Source organism: Balaenoptera physalus, assembly GCF_965194825.1.
Source record: "Balaenoptera physalus genome assembly, chromosome: 13".
Classification (NCBI taxonomy): Eukaryota; Metazoa; Chordata; class Mammalia; order Artiodactyla; family Balaenopteridae; genus Balaenoptera; species Balaenoptera physalus.
In genome coordinates, this window is record NC_138892.1 from 43,672,007 (window position 1) to 43,681,970 (window position 9,964).

The window sequence follows — 9,964 nt, forward strand, 5'->3', positions numbered from 1 at the left end:
CCCTATCATGCGAATGTTGTTGCATTTAATGTTGTCGAAGAGGTCTCTCAGGCTCTCTTCATTTCTTTTCATTCTTTTTTCTTCATTCTGTTCCACAGCAGTGAATTCCACCATTCTGTCTTCCAGGTCACTTATCCATTCCTCTCCCTCAGTTATTCTGCTACTGATTCCTTCTAGTGTATTTTTCATTTCAGTTATTGTATTGTTCATCTCTGTTTGTTTGTTCTTTCATTCTTCTAGATCTTTGTAAAACATTTCTTGCATCGTCTCGATGTTTGCCTCCATTCTTTTTCCGAGGTCCTGGATCATCTTCACTTTCATTATTCTGAATTCTTTTTCTGGAAGATTGCCTACCTCCATTTCGTTTAGTTGTTTTTCTGGGGTTTTACCTTGTTCCTTCATCTGGTACATAGCCCTCTGCCTTTTCATCTTGTCTATCTTTCTGTGAATGTGGTTTTTGTTCCATAGGCTGCAGGATTATAGTTCTTCTTGCTTCTGCTGTCTGCCCTCTGGTGGATGAGGCTATCTAAGTATATATCTTTATATAGATGTTTTAGTGGTTGCTATAGGTATTACATAATATATAAATGTAACTTATGACAAACTATTGGTGTCACCATTTTACCAGTTTGAATGAAGTGTAGAAATATTACTTCCATTTAGGTCACTTTGCCACTCACTCCACCAATAATACAATTGTCTTAAATATTTCTTCTATATCAAGAACCATATATGTTCCATAACCAATATCACCATAACCAATGTTATAATTTTTGCTTTAACTCTCAAACATAATTTAGAAAAGATAAGGGAATAGTTTGTTACGTTTACTCATAGTTTTACTCTTTGCCTTGAGTTTTCTTCATTCCTAATGTTCCAGGAATCCTTGATTTATCATTATCTTAGTGTTTTAAAATCTTTCTTTAGGTATTCTTTTACAGTGCATCTGATTATGACAAATCATCTTAGTTTTTCTGAATCTGAGAATGTGTTAATTTCAATCTTCATTCCTAAAGTATATTTTCTCTATGTAGTATTCTTGACTCTTTTTTGAAATTGAAATTAAAGTTGAAAATGTTGTGCCACTTTCTCTGGCATCCTTGGATTTGGTTGAGAAATTTGAAGACACTGAAATTGTTGTTCTCCTATCTGTAATGTATTGTTTCTCTCCAGCTACTTTTAAGCTTTTTTTGTCTTAGGGTCTCTGAAGTTTGATTATGATGTATCTTGGAATGAATTTCTTTGGGCTTATCATATTTGGTCTTTACTCAGAATTGTTTATATCTTTATCCAAATTTTGGAAGTTCTCAGCCACTATTTCTTAGAATGTTTTTTCTGGTCCTCCCCATCTTTCTCAATTCCTTCTGGGACTCCAATGACATGAATATTAGATATTATATTTTGTTATTGTCTCATAGATCCCTGATGTTCTGTTCATTTTTTTTTCAGTCCATTTTCTCTCTGTTGTTCAGATTTGGTAATTCCTACTGTTCTGTTTTCAAGTTCACTGGTCTTTTCCTTTCCCATTTTCATTGCCCATCCAGTGAATTTTTAATTTTGGTTTGTCTATTTTTAGTTCTAAAATTTCCATTTGAATGTGTAACTTTCATTTCGTAGCTAAGACTTTATTTTTTTTCATTCCTCTTAAGCATTTTTATAATAGCTCCTTGAAGCATTTTTATGATTTTTTTTGATATCTCTTTTTAATTATAGTTGATTTACAATGTTTCAGGTGTACAGCAAAGTTATAGATATGTATGTATGTATATATTCTTTTTATGATGTCTACTTTTAAATCCTTGTCAGATAATCCTAACATCTGTGCCATTTGGGTGTTGGCATCTGTTGTCTTTTCTCATTCACATCGAGATTTTCCTAGTTCTTGCTATATGACTGATTTTTTTAATTGTATCCTTGACATTTTGAGTTTTATATTATGAGATTCTAGATCTTAGTCAATCTTCCAGTTTTAGCAGGTCTTCACTGACACTGCTCCAGTCGGGGGCAGTCCTACTTATCACTGGTTGGTGGGCAAAAGTCCAGGATCCCTACTCACTTTTTTTTTTTTAATTTTTAAACTTTATTTATTTATTTACTTATGGCTGTGTTGGGTCTTCGTTTCTGTGCGAGGGCCCCCTCTAGTTGCGGTGAGCGGGGGCCACTCCTCATCGCGGTGCGCGGGCTTCTCACTATCGCGGCCTCTCCTGTTGCAGAGCACAGGCTCCAGACGCGCAGGCTCAGTAATTGTGGCTCACGGGCCCAGTTGCTCCGTGGCATGTGGGATCCTCCCAGACCAGGGCTCGAACCCATGTCACCTGCATTGGTAGGCAGACTCTCAACCACTGCGCCACCAGGGAAGCCCTCCCTACTCACTTTTATTAACCCTGCTGTGGGGAGGGTTATCTTGTTACCACTGGAAGGAGATGGACATCCAGGCTACCCCTTTGCTTCTGCTGACATCATCTCATGGGGAGAGAAAGGGGTACCTTGTTATGACCAGGCGGGAATGAAAGTCTAAGCTCCCCACTTGACCTCTGCTGACACCTCAGGAGAGGAAGGGGTATCTATTGCCTCAGATGAGGCTGGAAGTCCTGTTTCCCTATATGGCCTCCAATGACACTGTTGGGAGGGGTTGTTGTGACATGCACTTCATTACTGCTGGGTGGTAGTGAAAGCGTATGCTCCATGCTTGGCCTCCTCTGACCCCACACTGGCTGGGAGGGAGAGGGGCACCTCATTACTGCTTGGTGGGGGCTGGAAGTCTCCTCACTCTCCTCTGACACATCACTGGTGGAGAGGTGGTGGGAGGGGTGCTTCACAAGTGTCAGGCAAGGACGATAGTCTAAGTCCTCCACTTGGCCTTTGTTGAAAAGAATAAGAGGCTTGTTTTTTCCCCATGTTGTTTGTCCAGAAGAGGATGGTTACTGTAGAAAATAAAACAAACAAAAAACATTTCTGCCTTACTAGGCTGTCCCTTTCCTTATTCTCTGGCAAGAGAGGGCAGGCTTTTCTTGAGGCTTTTGTTTCTGTCATCCATTGACATTTTTGGATTTCAGGCTTCTTTAGTACCCATTCCAGGATTTACAAGAGTCAAAAAGGAAATCCAGGGAACTCACCTTGTGTCATTCCTTGAGTCTTGGCATCTCTAGCGGATCTGTCTGCTTTCTTTTCTCCAACTTTAAGTCTTCTGATATTTGTTTTATATAGAATATCCAAGGTTTTTAGCTATACTTAATGGGGAGAATAGGGTAAATGGATCTACTCCATCTTGTTGGGAAGGTAATTTTTTAAAGTTTTTTGCTCATTGTATTTCCCATTCCTAACTCCACAACTCTAAAAGAAGGCATTCCCAATAGATACATAGATACCCTGTAATTCCTTGACTCAAGAATTTTGGCATGGCAGAAACTTGAGCAGCTAAAAATAAAGGCTGCTACCAGTATCAGAATCGTAGCCTTGAGCATACAAAAAGATCTCAGAGGGAACGGTAGGACATTGGACTCAGAAGGTAGGGTATCTAATATGGTTCTTCCAGCCTTCATCATGATTTCTGTGGCATAGGACTACCATGGAAGCAGTAGCATGTCCAAACCTGGAAGGACAATGTCACTGGCATCCCAGTGGTCACTGGTTGGGAAGGATAATAATGATTATTGACTTGATTCCTAAAGATGCTTCCTTTATCTTTTGGAACAAAGACTTCAGATTTTGTGTGTGTGTGTAACAATGGGGGAATATAAGTCCAAAAATGTTAAAGATCGCATTTTTAACTCCCTTGTCAATGTGAGGATTAAAAATTACACTGAAGTTGATTTAATGAAAATAAATAAATGCCATTATGTTTCCATTTTAGGATTGTAGATTTAAATTCATGGTATTAACCTCATTGGTTAATTTCCTATATTCTTCTTTTGACATTTTAATCACTAATTTTCTTTCAAACTGCAAAAATTGTCGTATCAAAAATTTTGTTTTCAGTATTCAAGAGAGACTTCAGTAGTTTTCAGAGGATGGTACATAATTTACTCTTCTGAAAAATGAATAGACTGAGTGATGAGTTCTGATATACCAACCTCCACCAAAATTATATGAACTTGAAACAGGTAAAATACCACAAAGACAAAGCCTCCATTTTTTTCTCGCAGATACAATTCAGAACCAAACCAAGAAATCAACAACAGCAAAGAAATGTTTTCAAGCCAGTTCCTTTCACCTAATATATTCCTAGCTATAGTTTTTATGCAATTCATTTCTTTTCCAAGATATCTCAGCATATCTATAGCCTCTAGAAAACTTTACCTCCCATTAAGCCTGTGAGAATTCTAGTCTTTTGCTTGGATCATTGGGAGATTTCTCTGCTTTAAAAGGGAAAAATGATTAGCTTTAATCTGGTGTATATTTTAAAGAAAAAATATTAATTAAAGTACAGTTCTACCATGAAATAGCTTGTACCAAGTCATCCTCTATCCAAAGTGTGGTACAAAAGAAAACTATTCTGTCATTCTAATTAAGATCTAGAATTATTACTATCCAAATGGTAAAGACTGTGGTCTTGAAAAAGTAAGAATTAATATCTGATGGCTAAGGAATTATATTTATTCAAAGCATGTATTTCAAACCAGTTCAAACATACACAACATGTACAAATTATAATTCCCTAGATGTATGTATAACTAAAAACATATATTTGCATTTTAAAATTCCCAAGGAGTCTATAATTATAGCTCATTTGTTTTGATTGAACGATGTAATTAAAAGTTTTTCTAGAAAAAAATTTAATGACCTCTCAGATCTGGCAATGCTTTCACTTAAAACTTAATTGCTATTAAGTCTCTGGCCCTAAGGGAAAATTTTTATTGAGCAGTATTCTGCCTTAACTTGTAAATGGAAGAATTTGACTTATAGACATGAATCTCTTTAAAAAGCCTAATTACTTGTCTTACGCGTAGTAACTAATAATTCAAGTACATTCTAGAAGCTCTTGTAATCACGAACACTCATACTATGAATCACATCTATATAACAAGTTCCTCTGCACAAGGAAGAAGAAGAAAGCCTACCAAGAAATTCTTCAAAATAGAAACTAAACACAAAGATATTTATAATATTTTCATCTGATGGAGAGTTCCCACACTACTTTTTAAGGATATGCTCAGATAATCATGATGCTTCTGCTTATGCTGTGGCAAGAAACATTATATTGTGCATAGGGTTGAGAGCAGGAGGATGTTGGGATGTATCATATGCTACTGAAGAATTTATTCTATACACAGAGAGGATAAAAAAATGTTCAGCAATAAAAATATATAGCATAGTAGTGACTATTCAAAATTCCTAAAAGGAATATACTAAATAATGCAAATGACAAAAATAATACTTTAAAATGGATTTATTGAGGTATAATTGATATAGAAAAAAACTGTACATATTAAATGTGTACAATTTGATGAGTTTGGACATATGCAAACACTCATGATACCATCACCACGATCAAGGTAACAGACATAATCAACACTTCCCAGTATTTACTTGTATCCCTTTGTGTGTTTCTTTTTTTTTAAATAAATTTATTTATTTTATTTTTGGCTGCTTTGGGTCTTCGTTACTGCACGTGGGCTTTCTCTAGTTGCAGTGAACGGGGGCTACTCTTCGTTGCGATGCACGGGCTTCTCATTGCAGTGGCTTCTCTTTTTGCGGAGCACGGGCTCTAGGCGCGTGGGCTTCAGTAGTTGTGGCTCACAGGCTCTGGAGCCCAGGCTCAGTAGTTGTGGCACACGGGCTTAGTTGCTCCGTGGCATGTGGCATCTTCCCGGACCAGGGCTCGAACCCACGTCCCCTGCATTGGCAGGCAGACTCTGAACCACTGTGCAACCAGGGAAGTCCCTCCCTTTGTGTTTTGTTTGTTTTTATGGTAAAAACACCTAAAATATAAGATCTACCTTCTTCACAAATTTTGAAGTGCACCATACCTTATTGTTAACAATAGGTACCATGCTATTTGGCAGATCTCTAGAACTTATTCATCTAATGTAACTGAAACTTTGTACCCTTTGAATAACAATTCCCCAATTTTTCCACCTCCAAGCCCCTGGCAACCACTACTGTATTCTCTGCTTCTATGAGTTTGACTATTTTAGATACCTCCAATAACTGGAATCATACAGTATTTGTCCTTCTGTGACTGGTTTATTTCACTTAGCATAATGTCCTTCAGATTCTTCCATGTTGCCACAAATGGCAGGATTTCCTTCTTTTTTAAGGCTGAATAATATTCCATTGTATGTATATACAACATTTTCTTTATCCAGTCATCTTTTGATGGACCCTTGGGTTGTTCCTATATCTTGGCTAATGCAAATAGTACTGCAATGAATGTGGAAGTGCAGATATCTCTTCAAGATCCTGAGTTTTCAATTTTTTTTGGTTAGATACCCAGAAGTGGGATTTCTGGATCATATCATAGTTCTATTTTTTAATTTCTTGAGGAGCCTCCATACTTTTTTCCATAGCTGCAGCACAATTTTACATTCCCACTAACAGTGTACCATGGTTCCAATTTCTCCACAACCTCACCAAAACTTATCTTAAAATTTATTTGTGTTATAATTAGTTACCACCAGCATAACAAACATTTGCAATTAAGAAGAATAACAATCTGAATGAGTCATTAATTTAATAAAAAATGGGGATGAAAAGAAAGCAAAAGGATGCTAAACCTCTTACATTAGAATAGCAAAAGGATCAGTAGATACCCTCTTATTCTTCACATTGGTAAAGCAATTATCCAATGAATGACCTTGGGAGCTCTTGTTATACTGCCTGTCACTGAGCTAGCTGAGTTTGGGGGCACTCCAAACTCAGAGTGCCCCAGCCAGAGAGGCTGAATCCTAACTCATTTTCTCTACAACCTGTGTTAAGTATGAAATTAAACTTTGTTTCATTAAGCCACTGAGATTTCAGGGTTTATTTCATACCAGAGCTCAGCCTAGCCTCTTGTAAAACTTATTGCTGGAAGTGCAGTGCAGCCATAATAAAAATCCAAGCTCATACCACTTGAGACCTAGGTAGGAAGGATCCCTGCTCTGGGTCCAGACTTTATAGGACATCACATATTACACACACACACACACACACATACACACTTTATTTTAAAATGAGAAAGATTCTCCTCATTATAACCTTAGCATGGGTTCAATGAGACCTGCAACACTGAATGTCTGAATCTTTTGCCACATGTTTTTAAAGCAAAAGGCCTCTGTATCTGAATGGTAAAAAGGCTTGTGAATATTGTTGCTGATGACACTGGAGACAGACACTGCTTCAGAGTCCAAGAAAGATTTGAACCATGGAAGCTCTTAGGTTAAGAGAAAAGCTCAACTTGTCAAATCTTTCATTTCAGCATGAAAGCAGTAGATTCATGAATAATATAATATTGTTTAGAAGTACTACTGAAGATCTGTTTCCTCACTTCTCTCTTCATATTCCCATTTCAGGGATAAGGAGACATTTTGCAATGGTAACAAATTTCAATTACTGTTAAGTAGGGATAAATGTAGTTTTTTATGTCACCTAAGTGAAGCATGACATCAGTTCTTCACATTGGCCAGTAGATGGATATGAGCACTAGAATAGTAAATCATCTTATACTTATAAAAATATTTAAGAAGACAATTAAATTTTCCAAAAAATTAAAAAATATTTAAAATACTAAAATTGATGACCATTCATTATAACTTTAACCCTAACCCTAACCCTGTAGTTATAGTTATAACTATAAAATTGTAGCTATAATTTTACTGGATAGTTTTGATTATTTTAGAAGAAATGGAAATTTAGTTAATAACATCAGTGAAAATGAGCAAAATTATCCTGACCGAATCCAGATCTGAGCAGATTAGATGAAATCCCTGAAACCACATATTCTTTACTAAATAAAAATTTAACTACTGAGCCAACAATGAGACTATATGTGGGCTTCCATTTTTGTACTTCTTCTAGCCCACAAATGTTAGTGGCAAGCTTGCCTTAGCTACATGGTAGAGACCACCAGTTAGTTGGCGAGCAGTGAGGAAACTTATGTCAGAGGAATGATGGCAATCCATGTGACTCAGAGCCAAAATATCTGAAAAAATATGATCTGTTACTCAGGAGGCAGATCATGAGTCCATTGAACTTGAAGCTCTAAGCAGAGGTTGGAAAACAGATAATTAATAGTATTTGCAGGTTGTAGTGCGGGTTCAAGAAAACATTATAAAAGTATTTAAAACACCGGCCAGTTTGGAAGCAGAAAGAGAGAATCAAGAAATGTGGGGCTTTGGAGAAATGGAAAAGGAGCTGCTTCTATATAAAAGGCTTTGAGAGACCAATGTTGTAAAACTTTCATGTGATTAAAAGCCTCAGGGCAAAGAGAAGATGAAGTATGTGATTCCAAGGAAATCCTCTTAATTGACTAAAAATTGCCTCAGCAAATGGAACAGTTTAAGACTGTACCCATTTCCCCAAAATTCATGTTTCAAGGTAACTGGCATTAAGATGGAAAAGAAAAGCACCAGGGTGAGAAAACAAAGAAATAAAGATTTGAAAATTTCTCCAAACTATACTTTAAGCATGAGTATTGGTACTTGGAACTGACTGGAGGTATATAGCTGAAAGACCTTCAGAGTTTTGAAGAGAGGTGCATTCCCAAAGATACTGTAAACCTGTTATGAAAAAGCAATGAATGCAAGATATTTTAATGACTCTTAAACCTTAAACTTCTGTGGGCAGAAAGCAGTCTGAGAAGGCTGTGTAGCCCTCAAAGATGGCATATTTCCCAAGGCCCACTTCAGGCTGGTCCAAGGAGAATGAGGGATAAGGAAGAACATTTTTAAGGGAGAAGATAGGGATCACAGAAAACAATGGACAAGGGAACACCTATCACCTCTAATCAAATAACTTTTCTGACTCCCAGTATAGCAGGTCTTCATAATATCTACCCTAAAGATTTCAGAATTGCTCTGAACCAATGATTGCTGTGTAGCTCCCATTCTTCCACTTTCTGATTAGAAGTGTTTGTTATAGTTGTCTATGTGTTACCATTGCATATTGTTTACGTGCGGGACAGACAGTCACTAGGCCAAGAGTATCCACAACGATTGCCACCCCCGTGGCCCCAGCAAACCTGCGTAAAAGGGAGCTAAGTTTAGGCAAGGAACAGCTCCAAGTTTTCCTTTCTCATCCACTCTTACCACTACCTTGGAGGAGATAGCCCAGCCAAGGTGTGATTTTTAGCTGCATGCAAAAGGTCCAGACTGAATTCATACAAATGAGTCCATGAAACTTATCGCCCAGATACCTTAGGATGAACCAGAGAAGTAAGATCCTAGCCCGGGTTTTTCCTCACCATGTGTTTCATGTTGGCTGCGGTGGGCTGGACTCTGCCACGCGCTTCGTTGTGAGCTTTCACGGACTCGTCTATAAACGTCTGATCTGTGATGGAGGGGACTTTGGGAGGCGATTTACTGGCTACCAGACAAAGACCTAAGGTCCATAGGCAACTCAATTTCTTCCCTAGAATCATGGTGGGACGCAGAGAACGCCGTGACTGCACGGACCGGTAACGGCTCAGTCTGATTTTCCCGGCTCCTGGGGACCACGCTCTTCCGCTGGCTCCAGTTTCCTGCGTGGCCTCGAGGCCAGCGCGGGAATGCGCAGAATACTGGGCTCCAAGCAGGGAGGCTGGGCAGGCTGCAGGATTGGCCCGCCACAAAGCCCTGGGCTGAGGGATAAAGCCCTGAGTCTCTTTGTGGTGCAGTTTTAACCATCCAAGGTGCTTTCTGTGGATCCAATCTGGAACCACTGCAGAGGGCACCTGGATTGTAATCCAAATTGCAACATGCAGGCAGCACATGTGTATAAAAGGACAACACGTGTAGGATGCTGACAATGGACCGAGCCTGGGCAAAGCCCTATAGAGCAGTTTCAT